At 46.1% G+C, this 12,663-nt stretch overlaps 1 pseudogene; it reads left to right on the top strand.

The window, feature by feature from the left end:
• Window positions 1–828: 828 nt before the first annotated feature.
• LOC130343651 (U2 spliceosomal RNA) lies at window positions 829–1,003 on the top strand (annotated as a pseudogene).
• The last annotated feature ends 11,660 nt before the right edge of the window (window positions 1,004–12,663 follow it).

Below are 12,663 nucleotides of genomic sequence, written 5' to 3'. Positions count from 1 at the left end.
AGGACAGGAAAACTTATCCCCTATGCACAGGATAGGGGATGAGTTTTAGATGGCGAGGGGGCGAGCGCTGTGGCCCCTGCGATCGTCTATATGGAGCGCCGGCTCTCCCACAGAGTGGCGTGTTACGACCCCTGCCCGAAGCGGGGGCCGCCATGCCCCCTCCATATATATATATATATATATATATATATATATCTATGGGAGAGACAAAGATAGTCCCACGGCTCTCCCATAGAGATATATGGAGGTAGCGTGGTGGCAGCTTTGGGCAGGGGTCATGACGCACAGCTCTGTGAGTGAGCCGGCGCTCTGTACAGACGATCATGGGGGGCCACAGCGCTTGGACCCCCCGCGATCTTAAACTTATCCCCTATCCGCCTGAGACTAGTCCTTTAATTCTCTCCACATCTCGTGCTCTCTGCAAGGAGAGTACACACCTCCTTACTTACTTCGATATGCCTCTCACACTGCCAATATAGATCAACCCTGCTCTGCACTGATATGGAGCAAAAACTTTGAAACAGGCTGTCTGCAGATGGGTTAAATCTTTCCTCCTGGAGAGATGTCTATCTTGGCATACTCCCGGTCAGGTAGCCAGACTCCACAGTGCATAGATACTCTGATTCTAAGGGAATGTCACCAGGACCATTGGCATGTTAATGAGCTATTATGCATATTTCCCAGAATGTTTAGTGGAGGGCTAATGGCATAATTATCTCCAAACCTTGTGCTCTCTACAAGGAGAGCACACACTCCCATACCTACTTTTGAACCTCTGAGTCATGCACCTCCCCCTCTGTCCCTGCTCTATGGATATCATAGTATATTATCACTTCTCAGCATTTTGGCTAAGATCAAGTGTAGTATCTGTTCTTATCAGTTTCAGTTGGTGACCCGAAGCGCTGGTATTGGGCTGGTGAGGGTGGGTGCTGCATGGAGTGGACAGGTGTTCCGGGGCTGGTTCTGAGGAATCAGCTCAACAGTTGCCCCGATGTGACCTGTTTCCTCCGGGTCTCGCTGAGAGAGTCTAGAGCCAAGGTACTTTAGTGCCTCGGGGAGTGGTGACCCCGAGGTGCCGAAACTCACTGGGAAGATAGGCTCACTGAGTGGAAGCACTCATAAACTCTTCAAGTTGTGGCACTCACCTCTTGATTCCCGGCCTTCTGGCTAGGATCAGAGAAATCTTCATAGATCCGGACAGATGTCCGGGCATGTATATCTGCACACATTCACTTATATATTTCCTTTTTGTCACTGTGTCACTTTTTGCGTGTTGTGTGTCCACAGGAACCTCGCAGGTACTTTTTGGTCCGGATGCGAAGGGTTAGGTTTGTTGGGGGGGCCTCTCTCCTATTGAAGAAGGGCTTGCGATAGACTGCATCCTTTTTGAACGATTTTTTTAGTGTAACACATTTGCACTTTTTCTTGTACTTTGGGTGATACGAGAGCACGTTCCTCGGCTCTTAGATAAAAAAAATCATATCATTGTATATTAGTTTTATACTAAATTGATTATTTTTTGCCATAACCTCCTGGGACACTGATGAGTCCCACAGCAGCATGAGTGGGTCATGGACACGAGATGGCTGATTGAGAAGGCTGCAGGAGGAACACAGCCTGCAGCAACACTGCTGTAACACAGAGTTTTACCAAACATGTTCCTCCATCTGTTGCAAAACTACAACTCCAAGCATGCCTGGACAGTCAAAGGATTTCTGGACATGCTGGGAGTTGTAGTTTTGCAAAAGCAGTAGGTGCACAGCTGAAGGCAACACTGCTGCGAAAAAGAGTTATCGAGGCAGTGTACCTCCAACTATTCCAAAACTGCAAGTCCCAGAATTACAGGATTGGCAAAGGATGACAGACATGAATGATATAGGAAGATGTAAGTTAAACACTCAACATATTGTCTTTGGTGGTAGAGTACAGACAATCTACAATAATCAATGTGTGTGTGTGTGTGTGTACAGCATAAAACCAGAGAGGAAAGGGTTACTGAGAGCAGTGAGTCAGCAGAGTCAGGGAGGGAGGGGGAGTCATCACAGTGCAGGCAAGAGAAAGACACGCCCCTTCCCTCGGACAAGATGGAAAAGGCATTGAGCAGTTATATTTTAGTGAAACATGAGTGATAGATACATACAAATTACATGCACATGATCAGGATGAGGAACTGAGTAACATGTAAAAGTTTTTTTTTTTTTTTGGTGGGATCTGACAGTTACGCTTTAACACTAGAAAAGAATATCAGGATGACAATTCTTCAACTAGAAATCCATGACTAAATAATAATGATTAAAATAATGAATGATTAATTGTGAGAGGTTCAGTTATGACTCTTAAATAACCAATACTCCATGGAAAAACTCTAATAGGGAGACATTGCCTCCTTTGCATCAGAATCATTTTCTTTTGTCCAGCTCAGTACTACCATCCAAGCAAATAAAGAACCTTAAAATATAATGATAACTTTGCTACTGTCTGCAGCTGCCTCTCAATTAAATCTTGCCCTTTTATTACATTATTTACTATTGATGAGCAGCTATCCCAGGCACAGGTAAATAGTACAGAACATATAGTACCTCCATGTACTGTAGGGGGTGCTACGAGACAGTCAGTCAGTGCATGCACTTCAGTAAGACAGGGGTTTTACCAGTGAAATGTCCATTCTGACTGGTCAGATCTTCCAGGTATTGACATGTTTCACAGATCTGGACTGTTTGTAGCATTGTATGTTGAGTCTGGTTTCAAGTTACAACGGTCCAGAAAAGCATTGCATGTTGAGGCCATTGTAAGTTGAGGGATCACTGTACTGCACTCAGTGTATTGCTGGCAGCAGCGATGTCCCTCCTCGGCCGGTGACAGTCATATAAGGTGCCCGGGCAGCTGGGAGAAGGTGGGGCCCAGGCTCCTTACATGACAGTGCGCGCATGCTTTCAATACACAATGTGGGACACGTGGTATTAGGGTGAGAGCATAGGGGCTGAGCACTCTATAAACCCAGTATCATATCAGTCACAAAAATAAGCATATACGCTATAGTGAATGCAACAATTCTTCTATCTTTATATATGATTCATAAATGTTACAAAAATCCAACAATAAGTATTCACCCAAAAGTGTGTTCACAAGATGTTAGAAGGAGACATATAAGGCTTCTTAGGCTTCCATGTGCAACTGCACCAGGACTCTCTTATTCGGCCGTCTCCTTTCACTGCAGGTCTGGTAGGAACGTCTGCATCTGGCGGACTATTTGACACACTTTGGGTGAATACTTATTGTTGGATTTTTGTAACATTTATGAATCATATATAAAGAAAGAAGAATTGTTGAATTATAAAGTATGTGCTTATTTTTGTGCGCTCAGCCTATCATCAGCCGGCGATACGCTGAGCACAGTATGATTCACCGAGCCCTAGGAACCGGGAAGAAGACCGGCACCGGAGGATCGGGACACCGATATCGGTGCAACGGGGGAAGGTAGGAAGGTAAAAAGTTTTTTTTTTTTTTTTTTAGTTTTTGCAGCCCGGGCTCAGGGGAAATGGAAAATCTTACACCACAGTTCTCCTTTAACTCCTCCTAGCTAGCATAGATTTATGCTACAACTCATGTCATTTGATGAGGGCTGAAGTAAATTGGGCATGTACAATGGGCCACACCCTTTTATGCAAAACACAAAAAGTTCTACACCAAAACAAAGACTTAGGCTGGGTTCACACTACGTTTTTCAACTACGGTTCCCGCATACGTTTTCTATCAAAAACCGTATGGGGGAAAAAACGGATTGAACAGTATGGGAAAAAGTAAACCTTATGGGTTTTTAAACAGTATACTGTTTTTAAAAGTGCATACAGTTCCGTCAGTTTTCGTAGAAAAAAAACCCATACGTTTTTGAAAATTTTGTCCATTTTTAATGGGAGGGGTCTTGGGTGGGGACTTCAGGATTCAAAAGCGCATGTGCAAAGTAAAAACGTATACGTTTTTCCCGTATGGAACCGTATACATGTGCGTTTCCCATTGACGTCCATGTTTAAAAAAACGTATGCAGTTGCAGTACGGTTTTTAAACCGGAGACAAAATCGTGGTCAACCACGGTTTTGATTCCGGTTTAAAAACCGTACTGCAACCGCATACGTTTTTTTTTAACATGGACGTCAATGGGAAATGCACATGTATACGGTTCCATACGGGAAAAACGTATACGTTTTTACTTTGCACATGCGCATTTGAGTCCTAAAGTCCCCACCCAAGACCCCTCCCATTAAAAATGGACAAAATTTTCAAAAACGTATGGGTTTTTTTCTACATAAACGGACGGAACAGTATGCACTTTTAAAAACAGTATACTGTTTAAAAACCCATACGGTTTACTTTTTCCCATACTGTTCCATCCGTTTTTTTCCCCATACGGTTTTTGATAGAAAACGTATGCGGGAACCGTAGTTGAAAAACGTAGTGTGAACCCAGCCTTAGTCATGTGGGCAGTTACATGACTTGATACCCGGAAGTTAGGTAGGGGCTGGCATCCATGTGCCATGCACTGGAGAATAGCCTCCACACTCCAGCTGCATGTTAGTTATTTCTCATTAATGTGTGACATTTAAATGTTTGATTGTATGACTTGTAAACAAATATGGCACAGCTGAAGCAAAAAAGTGGTGCAAAATTCTTTGAATATCACCCCCAATGTTCTTATTTTATCCAGAAAGTTGGATTAACTTCTTTAGTTATGATTTAAAAACAACTAAATAACTAAAACACTATAAGCGCTACATATTCAGATATTTAGCGCCCTGGTGGCCAATTTTTTTAACCCCTTAAGGACCCATGACGTATGCATACGTCTCCGCACCCTGGGCTTTAAGGACTCATGACGTATGAGTACGTCATGGCGTTTTCCGGTCTCTGCCGCTCACCGGGCGGAGATCGGAACGGTATGCCTGCTGAAATCCTTCAGCAAGCATGCCGTGCAAATGCCGAGGGGGGTCCCGGGATCACGCAAGCGATCTTCGGCTATTCGGTTCATTCGGGTCACTTGTGACCCGATGACCCGCAAATACAAGGTGATCAGCGGTGTACAATACACCGCCAATCACCTGCGGTTGCTGGGGAGCGGTGACAATACTGTCACCGCCCCAGCAACGCTGCTATTGGCTAGCAGGTTAACGGTCCTTCCTGCTGCTGTACCCGCTCTCTGTCTTCAGTCAGCGGGTGCAGCAGCAGGAAGAGGACCGTTGATCCCCCCCTCGGAGTGCTGTAGCCCCCTCAGTAGCGGTTAGAATAGGGACAGAGGCTTGCAGGGACAGGTAGGTGTAATAAAGTAAAAAAAAGTAAATAAATAAAAGTGAAAAAAAAGTAACCCCCCCTCCCCCCCTGACCCCCTAATAGGTCCCCAAGGGTCCTATTAGGGCTTGATCCCTGACCCCGGGCCGTATTAGGGGTTCAGTTAGCTGCGTGCCCCATTCCTTTTATTTTTTGTCCGCAGCTTTTTTTTTTCCCCTGATAAAAAGGGTTAAAAAAAGTAACAAAAAATCCCCCCCCCCAACCTGACCGCAGCTTTTTTTTTTTATGATAACGGTGTGTGGTTAATAATCACACACCGTTATATACTGTGATACACCAAGCACCACATACACACTTAACAACCCTCCCCCCCCGCACACTCCTTATGGGATAACTTATGGGATACCTCCATACTCAGAAGTGATGGGGTTACAAATTTTGGTGGGTCTTTTCTGCTATTAACCCTTGCAAAAATTTGAAATTTGGGGGGAAACACACATTTTAGTGGAAAAACATTTTTTTTTTTACATATGCAAAAGTCGTGAAATACCTGTGGGGTATTAAGGCTCACTTAATTCCTTGTTACGTTCCTCAAGGGGTCTAGTTTCCAAAATGGTATGCCATGTGTTTTTTTTTTTTTGCTGTCCTAGCACCATATTGGCTTCCTAAATGTGACATGTCCCCCGAGCAAAATTTGCTTTCAAAAAGCCAAATATGACTCCTTCTCTTCTGAGCAAAGTAGTTCGCCCGCAGTGCGCTTCAGGTCAACTTATGGGATACCTTCATACTCAGAAGACATGGGGTTACAAAGTTTGGGGGGTCTTTTCTGCTATTAACCCTTGCAAAAATGTGAAATTTGGGGGAAACACACATTTTAATGAAAAATAAATAAATTTTTATTACATATGCAAAAGTCGGGAAACCCTTGTGGGGTATTAAGGCTCATTTTATTCCTTGTTACGTTCCTCAAGGGGTCTAGTTTCCAAAATGGTATGCCATGTGTTTTTTTTTTTTTGCTGTCCTGGCACCATAGGGGCTTCCTAAATGCGACATGCCCCCGAGTAAAATTTGCTCTCAAAAAGCCAAATATGACTCCTTCTCTTCTGAGCATTGTAGTTCGCCCGCAGTGCGCTTCAGGTCAACTTATGGGATACCTCCATACTCAGAAGAGATGGGGTTACAAATTTTGGTGGGTCTTTTCTGTTATTAACCCTTGCAAAAATGTGAAATTTGGGGGGAAACACACATTTTAGTGAAAACATCTTTTTTTTTTTTTTTTTACATATGCAAAAGTCGCGAAACACCTGTGGGATATTAAGGCTCACTTAATTCCTTGTTACGTTGCTCAAGGGTTCTAGTTTCCAAAATGGTATGGCATGTTTTTTTTTTTTTTTTTGCTGTTCTGGCACCATAGGGGCTTCCTAAATGCAACATGCCCCCCAAAAACCATTTCAGAAAAACATACTCTCCAAAATCCCCTTGTCGCTCCTTCGCTTCTGAGCCCTCTACTGCACCTGCCGAACCCTTTACATAGACATATGAGGTATGTGCTTACTCGAGAGAATTTGGGCTACAAATACAAGTATAGATTTTCTCCTTTTACCCCTTGTAAAAATTCAAAAATTGGGTCTACAAGAACATGCGAGTGTAAAAAATGAAGATTGTGAATTTTCTTCTTCACTTTGCTGCTATTCCTGTGAAACACCTAAAGGGTTAAAATGCTGACTGAATGTCATTTTGAATACTTTTGGGGTGCAGTTTTTATAATGGGGTCATTTTTGGGGTATTTCTAATATGAAGACCCTTCAAATCCACTTCAAACCTGAACTGGTCCCTGAAAAATAGTGAGTTTGAAAATTTTGTGAAAAATTGGAAAATTGCTGCTGAACTTTGAAGCCCTCTGGTGTCTTCCAAAAGTAAAAACACGTCAATTTTATGATGCAAACATAAAGTAGATCTATTGGAAATGTGAATAAAAACAATTATTGTGAATATCCATTTTCCTTTCAAGCAGAGAGCTTCAAAGTGAGAAAAATGCAAAATTTTCAAATTTTTTATCAAATTTTGGGATTTTTCACCAAGAAAGGATGCAAGTTACCACAAAATTTTACCACTAAGTTAAAGTAGAATATGTCACGAAAAAACAATCTCTGAATCAGAATGATAACTAAAAGCATTCCAGAGTTATTAATGTTTAAAGTGACAGTGGTCAGATGTTCAAAAAATGGCCGGGTCCTAAGATGTAAAATGGCTGGGTCCTTAAGGGGTTAAAGGGGGTGTGGATAGGCTTTTTGCGCTATTAGCACCCTATTTTCTGTCAAGATTCGGCTAGTTGGATGTGGATCCTCTGTGTCAGCGAGTGATTGACGTGGACCGTGTCGGTGGACCGGTTCTAGGGTTGCTACTGGTTTTCACCAGAGCCCGCCGCAAAGCGGGATGGTCTTGCTGCAGCGGTAGCAACCAGGTCGTATCCACCGGCAACGGCTCAACCTCGCTGACTGCTGAGAAGGCGTGGGACAGAAGGACTAGGCAGAGGCAAGGTCAGACATAGCAGAAGGTTGGGGTAGGCGGCAAGGTACGTAGTCAATGAGGATAGCAGGAGGTCAGGAACACAGTATGGGTAAACACAGTAGTAGCTTTCTCAAGGCACTAAGGCAACAAGATCCGGCAAGGAAGTGCAGGGGAAGTGAGGTAATATAGCCAGGGAGCAGGTGGAAGCTAATTAGGCTGATTGGGCCAGGCACCAATCATTGGTGCACTGGCCCTTTAAATCTCAGAGAGCTGGTGCGCGCGCGCCCTAGAGAGCGGAGCCGCGCATGCCAGAACATGACAGCCGGGGACCGGGACAGTTGAGTGACTTGGGATGCGATTCGCGAGCAGGCGCGTCCCGCTATGCGAATCGCATCCCCGCCGGCAATGTCAGTGCAGCGCTCCTGATCAGTGGGTCTGACCGGGGCACTGCAGGGAGAGAAACGCCGCGAGCACTTCGGGGAGGAGCAGGGACCCGGAGCGCTCGGCGTAACAGTACCCCCCCCCCCCCTTGGGTCTCCCCCTCTTTTTCTCGGGATGTCGCTCCACATGGGACGAGGACATTGGGAGCAATTGTAGAGTCTCCTTCTGGGGGACAGTGAAGTCCTGGGTATGCTCATGAACGGCAGACAGTTCAGAAGGAGTGGGAATGGGGAGGGGGGGCAGAGGGTGAGGCTTGGCACGGGGCAGAGTGTTACCAGGACGGGGGCTATGAGGAGGCACGGCACAGTCCTCATAAGCCTTGGGGAGACCAGGCACAGGAGGAGACACTGAGGCCCGATAGACAGGGCTGGGAGCAGACGTGAGGCATTTCTTGCGGCAAGCAGGACCCCAATTCTTGATCTCCCCGTTGGTCCAGTCCAGGGTGGGAGAATGAAGCTGGAATCATGGCAGACCGAGGAGGACTTCAGAGGTGCAGTTGGGCAGGACCAAAAATTCGATTTTCTCGTGATGCAGTCCAATGTTCATAAGCAGGGGCTCTGTGCGGTAACGCACAGTGCAGTGCAACTTCACTCCGTTGACCGAAGAAATGTAAAGCGGCTTGACGAGACGGGTCACCGGGATGCAGTACCTATCAAGCAAAGAGGCCAGAATAAAATTTCCAGAAGAACCAGAGTCCACGACGGCCACGGCTGAGAAGGAGGAGTTGGCAGAAGGAGAAATCCGCATGGGCACAGTGAGACATGGAGAAGCAGACTTCGTACCAAGAGATGCCAGACCCACGTGAGCAGGGTGCGAGCGAGTGTTTTCCAGACGTGGAGGACGGATAGGGCAATCCACCAAGAAATGTTCGGTACTAGCGCAGTACAGACATAGATTTTTATCCCTACGGCGAGACCTCTCTTCAAGGGTCAGGCGAGACCGATCCACTTGCATAGCCTCCTCGGCGGGAGGCACAGGCGTAGATTGCAAAGGATACCGTGAGAGAGGTGCCCAGGGATTAAGGTCTTTTTCCTGGCGGAGTTCCTGGTGTCTTTCAGAAAAACACATGTCAATGCGGGTGGCCAAATGGATAAGTTCATGCAGGTTGGCAGGAATTTCTCGTGCGGCCAGCACATCTTTGATGTTCCTGGATAGGCCTTTTTTAAAGGTCGCGCAGAGATCCTCGTTGTTCCAGGATAATTCAGAGGCGAGAGTACGAAATTGGATGGCGTATTCGCCTACAGAAGAACTACCCTGGACCAGGTTTAACAAGGCAGTTTCGGCAGAAGAAGCTCGGGCTGGTTCCTCGAAGACACTGCGAATCTCAGAGAAGAAGGACTGTACAGTGGCGGTGACAGGATCATCGCAGTCCCAGAGAGGTGTGGCCCAAGACAAAGCCTTCCCAGACAGGAGACTAACCACGAAAGCCACCTTCGACCGTTCTGTAGGAAATTGGTCCGACAACATCTCCAAATGTAGGGAACATTGTGACAGGAAACCACGGCAGAGTCTAGAGTCCCCATCAAATTTGTCTGTAGAAATATATATATTAGGGCTCAGGGTTTGAGACAACTGGACAGGTTGTGTTTAAAGTAATATTTCAATTTATTGATTGTATATAATGTGACAATTGAATATTAGATAAAATGTAAATAGCAGCAACTGCGTCTCACAGGGCCCTTGTGTAGGCGCAGCACCAACTATTAAGAACTATAGCATATGTATAGTACAGTATATAAAATATAAAAATATACTTGTAAAAAATTATAAAAGATATAAAATAAGAATATAGAGACCACCATAAACATATATATAGAGAGGGATCTGGGTGGGAGAGTCTTAGTCCATCCTCTATGGTAAATAATCTCCTCTCATAAAAAAGTCCTGCTCATATAGACCGATTCTGGTATTGTGGTAACCAATGGCAACCATAAGGTTAGTAACCCGTAGCAACCGTTCTGATGAGTCCGGCTATTTAAGCACTTCAACGTTTAAGTAGAAGATAAACTTGATATTTGTAGACAATATTCAACATGAACAGCTAGTGTGCAGTCACTGTTAATATGCATGCATATTTGTATGATACTTTGTATCTCACCACTCCCGGACACTGATGCGCTGGACTTCACGGGGATGCTGCGATCTCCTCCTGATGCGCTGTGTAATCCTGCAGTGTATTAGCACTGAGTAGCTGTCTTGGTAAGCGGCAGCATCACCGGAGACTCGGCAGTCTCCCACAGTGGTGATGTTGGTAGATGGTGGGTTGCGGGTGGTGTTGTCGCAGCGGTTCTGCGGATGCGCACGTACATGTGCCGGTGGCGTCCTCGTGGCAGCGAGGCGCGGATGTCTCCTTCACCGGGTGTCGGGTGATTGACAGTTTATTGTCCGGTATCGGACTGCTATTGACTTAAGCAGGGCAAATATACTGGTGGTCTCAATAGGTATTGAGGGGACGCTGGACGCGTTTCAGGACTCTCTCAGTCCTTTCTTCAGCAGCAAAGAATGCTGCTGAAGAAAGGACTGAGAGAGTCCTGAAACGCGTCCAGCGTCCCCTCAATACCTATTGAGACCACCAGTATATTTGCCCTGCTTAAGTCAATAGCAGTCCGATACCGGACAATAAACTGTCAATCACCCGACACCCGGTGAAGGAGACATCCGCGCCTCGCTGCCACGAGGACGCCACCGGCACATGTACGTGCGCATCCGCAGAACCGCTGCGAAACACCACCCGCAACCCACCATCTACCAACATCACCACTGTGGGAGACTGCCGAGTCTCCGGTGATGCTGCCGCTTACCAAGACAGCTACTCAGTGCTAATACACTGCAGGATTACACAGCGCATCAGGAGGAGATCGCAGCATCCCCGTGAAGTCCAGCGCATCAGTGTCCGGGAGTGGTGAGATACAAAGTATCATACAAATATGCATGCATATTAACAGTGACTGCACACTAGCTGTTCATGTTGAATATTGTCTACAAATATCAAGTTTATCTTCTACTTAAACGTTGAAGTGCTTAAATAGCCGGACTCATCAGAACGGTTGCTACGGGTTACTAACCTTATGGTTGCCATTGGTTACCACAATACCAGAATCGGTCTATATGAGCAGGACTTTTTTATGAGAGGAGATTATTTACCATAGAGGATGGACTAAGACTCTCCCACCCAGATCCCTCTCTATATATATGTTTATGGTGGTCTCTATATTCTTATTTTATATCTTTTATAATTTTTTACAAGTATATTTTTATATTTTATATACTGTACTATACATATGCTATAGTTCTTAATAGTTGGTGCTGCGCCTACACAAGGGCCCTGTGAGACGCAGTTGCTGCTATTTACATTTTATCTAATATTCAATTGTCACATTATATACAATCAATAAATTGAAATATTACTTTAAACACAACCTGTCCAGTTGTCTCAAACCCTGAGCCCTAATATATATATTTCTACAGACAAACTACAATCTGACACCTTGGGTATAAGTGTCTAATTAGGTAGCCCGGGTTTATTTGGTGGGTAGTCAGACAAGAGCCTCTCCAACTCTTCTATATTATCCCCATCAAATTTGTCCGGCAGGGACAAGCGGAGGTTAGGAGCGGCCACTCGCTGCGGAGGAGGTGCAGGAGATGGTGGCTGCTGTTGCAGCTGCTGTAGCTGCGACTGAAGTTGCTGTAACATGGTGGTCACTTGCGACAGCTGGTGACCTAGTTGGGCGATCTGTCGGGATTGCTGGGCGACTACCGTGGATATGTCAGCGACAACTGAAAGCCGGACCTCAGCGGGATCCATAGCCGGATCTACTGTCAAGATTGGGCTAGTTGGATGTGGATCGTCTGTGTCAGGGAGGGATTGGCGTGGACCGTGTCGGTGGACCGGTTCTAGGGTTGCTACTGGTTTTCACCAGAGCCCGCCGCAAAGCGGGATGGTCTTGCTGAGGCGGTAGCAACCAGGTCGTATCCACCGGCAACGGCTCAACCTCGCTGACTGCTGAGAAGGCGTGGGACAGAAGGACTAGGCAGAGGCAAGGTCAGACGTAGCAGAAGGTCGGGGCAGGCGGCAAGGTTCGTAGTCAATGAGGATAGCAGGAGGTCAGGAACACAGTATGGGTAAACACAGTAGTAGCTTTCTCAAGGCACTAAGGCAACAAGATCCGGCAAGGAAGTGCAGGGGAAGTGAGGTAATATAGCCAGGGAGCAGGTGGAAGCTAATTAGGCTGATTGGGCCAGGCACCAATCATTGGTGCACTGGCCCTTTAAATCTCAGAGAGCTGGTGCGCGCGCGCCCTAGAGAGCGGAGCCGCGCGCGCCAGAACATGACAGCCGGGGAACGGGACAGGTGAGTGACTTGGGATGCGATTCGCGAGCGGGCGCGTCCCGCTATGCGAATCGCATCCCCGCCGGCAATGTCAGTGCAGC

The sequence above is a fragment of the Hyla sarda genome, chromosome 1 (genome assembly GCF_029499605.1).
Source record: "Hyla sarda isolate aHylSar1 chromosome 1, aHylSar1.hap1, whole genome shotgun sequence".
In the NCBI taxonomy this organism is placed as follows: Eukaryota; Metazoa; Chordata; class Amphibia; order Anura; family Hylidae; genus Hyla; species Hyla sarda.
This window is presented reverse-complemented; position numbering and strand designations above follow the sequence as displayed.